A 5,594-nucleotide genomic window follows, 5' to 3' on the forward strand; every position below is an offset into this window, starting at 1 on the left:
TAATATCTTGTAGTAAATACCACATCCAAAATACCAAAATCATTGGCTATCTTGCTAACACCAAAATATTAAAGGGAAAAACCTTCCCGATAATTGGTCATGCGAAATCACTTCCATCATATCCAACCATACCGGCTTACTAGCACAAGGCTCGTTTATCTCACCAACCTACATACATAAGGTATGGTGGAGAGATGGCACATTCCTTTGCTAAAATAAACAATTACATGAAACATGCCTCCTTTGAGCTATGCCTTACAATCCTCCAATTTGATATCTTTCAATTATTTTTGAAGTGTATAATCCTAAGATATGTGAAAGCACACAAGCTTTTTGAGGAGTCACATCATTTGAACTCTACACTTTTTTGAGATTTTCAAATTCTGAGGTTTGGGTACTGTTTTTGTACGTGGACATTATCAAAATAAAGAAATGGCTTAATCTATTTGACTATTTTTCTCCCAAATGTGATCTTTAAGATTCTAAAAGAAGAGAGAGAGAGTGTGTGAGAATTTTTAAACATTTTCTTATGAGCTTTTTCTTGATTGAAGGAAGAGACATGAAGCCCTTAGAGGGCCCCTTTCTGAGTCTAAAAACCTCCTAATGCAAAACTCTCACTTTTTGTTTGGGTGATTCTTTTTTTTTTGAAGGGGGGGGCACTTTCTGTTCAAATGTGTTTTGATTTGAGTAGAATGTAGGCCAATGGTGAAACTAACCTCGCATTTGGCCAACGATGGTAACATTTCATCCTTAACTCTTATTAGAGCTGAGTTGAGATTGTAAAGGTAGATAGTTTGTAAGTCTCTCTCTCTCTCTCTCTTTCTCTTTAAAGGTAGATAGTTTGTAAGTCTCTCTCTCTCTCTCTTTCTCTTTAAAGGTAGATAGTTTGTAAAGGCAGATAGTTTGTAAGTCTCTCGCTCTCTCTCTTTCTCTTTAAAGTTTATAATTATATGTGTATATTTTCTCCAATGTTAAGGTGGCCTTGTATTTTGGACGTTCCTCTTCAATGTTTCTTTTGTTTTTGCTTCTATTAATCTTAAGGTCTCTATAGTTGAGTGTTTCCCTTTTCCTTTTGTTTCTTTTTTTAATCCCATATTTAATATGCAGTTACATGTGCTCTCTCGATCATGTCGTGTTTGCTTGCTAAAGACGCTCAAGCTATATTTCCTCATTGGTGTCTTTTATGTCTCGAAGCCATGTGAGGTTGTCTCTCGAGAGTAGGTAAAAGTGGCGCCTGGAGGTTTTGCCTCACTGATCATGAGCTCCACCTTGTGCGATGGGAGGCACAAATATATTTGTCCCCCAACCTACCTTCTCTCATTGCACTCCTCTACGGCTCTTCATGCCAGAAGTAGGGATCAGTAGCGGTACTACTAGGCATTGTGAATGCGTTGTGTACAAGGGCTTGGCTAGCTGGAACCTTTGAGGAGATGGTTCAATCAGCAGCTGACGTGGCAACAAAGCTGGTGGCTTGCAGCTGTAACAGTAGTTCGGACCTCTCTACTTTTGCATTTGGTGGTTGTCGGCAGTACGCACTCTATCATTTAACCGATCGACAACACCGGCCTATATATCTTGCTCACGCTTCCTGCACTATAAGCCCCTCTTGCGATTCCTGGCCGACCTTACCCTCTGCCCTTCTTTAACACGTCCACCCTCCCTAGCTAGTGTGCTTGAGCACCTCAATATATATATATATTCTTCTCACCTGTCTTCAATTGCCCCACCTCAACGCTCATCTTCCGGTCTGTTGCAACCGCCTCCAATATGGGCAATCATCTTTCGTGCATCTACCTTACACCCGCCTCAGTCGCTCACGGTAGCAGCAGCAGCAGATCGTTCATCAGAATCGTGCATGCACTCGACGATCGAACAAAGCTGACGTGGCAACAAAGCTGGTGGCTTGTAGCTGGAACAGCAGTCGCTGTGGATCTCTCTACTTTTGCATCTGGTGGTTGTCGGCAGTACGCACTCTTGCTCACGCTTCCTGCAGTGCCTTTCTTTTACACGTCCACCCTCCCTCGCCTCTCTATATTGTGTTTTTATCTCTCCTCTCTATCTTGTGTTTAAATGTGCCTATCATCATCTCTCTACTCTCTTTCTTGAGGTAGTTTTTTATTTTTTTCTTTCTTTTCGTCTAGTTTCTCTTATGAAACATGTCTCCATAACCATAAAACCATTCACATTCACATAGACAAAAAAAGCCTTCCAGAAGTCTCCGTAGCCACTTCATGCTTGCATGAGTATCCATAGCGCATAAAACCTTTAGAATTTTATAGCTAGTATGGGATTAAATTTAAAGCCAAGGGTAGGCTTCACAACACAAAAATCAGAGACACTTTTGCCATCTCTTGTGGGCATCAAATTCCCACCTTTGTATTAAATTTGGGATTCTTTTTTCCAAACATCACCTTGTGTAGGGCTGAAGGGCTTAGATAAACCTAGAGAGAAACCCAACATGATTGTAATGGAAATCATCAGCCTCATTAGTCTAGGGCCTTAACGTGATATAAAGTCATAGAATCTAGATTATTATGGAAGGAAGTTGAAAGATGATTGCAAGCTTCCTAATGCCTTAACCTCAAGTTACATGTATTTTGGTGCTTTCTCTATCTTTTTAGGCACCATGACTCAAAGTGGTGGAGGGTAGACTCTAGAGCATGGCCTAGTGCCTGAATCTATATTTTATTATCTCTTATGTTTTAAAAGCCCATTAGAATTAAGAATTCACACAAAAGCCAGTTTTTAGTAAGCTTCTTCTTTGCTAGCTTTTGGTGGCAAAGTTGTGCTCATCTTTGTCATTGTTTTTCTCACTGACTTCACGAGGCAAGCACTTAAAAGGTTTATCAAAGAGATCCAAAATAGATTTGAAGTGATAAAGCCTAGCCAATGTCACCATCCCACATTATTCTCATTTTCTATGGTCGAAATATTGGGTTGTTTTCAACCAAATGGTCAACAACAAAAATGCATGGTGATACCTATGTGCGGCCACAACTTATCTCACCAATGGGAAAATAATGTGTGTGTTTATTTACACTTTTTCTAGCAAAACAAGTATTGTTCCAAGGATCATGTAGTGCCTATCTATATATGAGTAAACATGTGGCAATGGGTATCCAAGAATTGGGTATCAAAATGCCACCTTTGTGTATCAAACTTGGGCTTCTATTTTCCAATAATCACCTTACCATAGGTCTTAGGTAAAATTGAAGAAGCCCAAGATGATTGTAAGGACAATCATCGGCCTCTTTATTCTAGGGCCTTAAGGTGATTTGGTGTCATGGAATCTCAATCACTATGGAATGGAAGGAAATTGGAAGATGATTGCAAGCTTCCTAATGCCTTAACCTCAAGTGTCATGTGTTTTAGTGCTTTCTCTATCTTTTTAGGCACCATGACTCAAAGTTGTGGATTTAGTTCCCAAATCTAGATTATATCTTTTAAAAGCCTATTACTATTAATATTTTACACAAAAGCTGATTAGTATTAAGGTTTCACACAAAAACTTATGTGTGTGTGGAGCTAGAAACGTACAAAATAACATTTCAATCTTGTGTTTCTAATACTTTGTATGTGGTTTTTTAAACAGACCATACACAAAGTATAGTGGAGAGATGACACATTCCTCTTCTTAAATAAATAATTTCAAAAAACATGCCTCCATTGAGCTATGTCTTACTATCCTTCAATATTAAAAGGATAGAGAATCTATGCTTTCTTCCCACGAATTTGATATCTTCCAAATATTTCTGAGGTATATAATCCTAAGGTATGTGAAGAGGTTGTACCAAGCTTGTGATAGCACACAAGTGATCCAAAACTATTTAACTTCTTAAGGAAGTTCTCTCTACAAAGAAGAAAGTAACATTAAAGTCAATTCACAAAGATATAAATAATGTATACAATTCACATTTGAGTAAATTGACAAAAGCTTTACCCTCCATACTCTAAATCTCTAGAGGGCATGTGATATATTTCCTTTGTGACTTTGTTTACTTCCATTAGAGATAAATACATTAGCTTCATCTCCATTCTCAATTCTTCCATAGCTTTCAACTTTAGCCTTTCAAGTGTCACACATCTATGTCATTATTTTCATATCATACGGCAAAGATTGATCCAATATCAATGAAATTCAACACCCTACATCACATAAACATGGTGACAATGGTAGCAACAATAAAACACAGTGGCCATTCTTTCAAAGATTCTTTTTACTATTATATTTTTCTTTCTTTTTAATTATTTCCCTTTATTCTAGTGTAGCGACTTTTGGTTTACCTTCTTTAAGTTTGTGTTTTACTCAAACTTTTCATAATTCAAGAGTATAAGGTTTTTCTCAAGCCATAAGAATCAGTTTGACATAAACATAAATCCATGAGTGACATATCACCTATAATATAAGGCGTGCTAAGTAGCCATGCGCCAAAGAAAACCATAGGGTTTTTACCTTTGTGACGGTCCTGAATCTAACCATATCTTAATCGTACAACTTAATCTAAGAAAACATTAAACTCACTTAATCCTGCTATTTCTACATACCAATACAATTAAATCAACTTTCTCAAATAGCAAACAAGCATGCATGCCGTATCCAAGGTTCTTATTACATAAGCAAAGAATCACGTAATCTCAAACAATCATTCACATGATATAATTCTCTATCAATTAGATCATAGTATCTCAATCAATCACAATGTATGTGTCTATCTCAAACAATCATTCACATCATATAATTCTCTATCAATTAGATCATAGTATCTCAATCAATCACAATGTATGTGTCTATCTCAAACAATCATTCACATCATATAATTCTCTATCAATTAGATCATAGTATCTCAATCAATCACAATGTATGTGTCTATCTCAATATTCTATCATCATCACCAAGCTCGACAACATAGATAGTCGTAATGACCAAAATCCAGCCAATCTAGGGCTTTCTCTCATGCCCGTCCAACCAACCTCAACACTAGACATCGCGGCTATCCCAGGTATGCCTCTAGTAAATCTCGTCCACTCTAGGTTCTACCAAATGGCTCCCAGAGGGTATAAATCACATTCTCTGTCCGGCGTTCCCTGTCTAAGGACGGCCGGCACACGAATCTCAAAATCTCATGTCCAGTCACATCATACACATGCATATCAATCAGTTATACGCGTGCATATCAATCATTCATTTCAAAACAAAGCAATAAAATGTAACATGCCTCTGAGATTAACCAAGTTATGATTAAAGATAATCCTAAGTTTTGGATGCTATAAATTTCAATGAATTCTAGGAGGTTTTTAGTGATTTTTTAGTAGTAAAGATTCTAAGTGTTAAAATTAAGTTATTCTTCCTAACTGTTTTACCACATGGGGTGATTGAAAACTATGCATGCTTCTTGAATTATTCAGCACTTGAAATACATTATTCACAATCTTGAGATAGCAATTTTAAAAATTGAATCTTGGTGTTTGGCCTTACCTGTATAAACAGCAGCATTGACATGTGCATATTCTTCAATCTCCTCGGCCACAATTGCAACAACTTTTCCTCTTGCTCGACGAGTATTTTCATTAATTAAAAATCTAGGTACATTCTC

Source organism: Cibotium barometz, chromosome 41 (genome assembly GCF_041138505.1).
Source record: "Cibotium barometz isolate CiBa-2024 chromosome 41, ASM4113850v1, whole genome shotgun sequence".
In the NCBI taxonomy this organism is placed as follows: domain Eukaryota; kingdom Viridiplantae; phylum Streptophyta; class Polypodiopsida; order Cyatheales; family Cibotiaceae; genus Cibotium; species Cibotium barometz.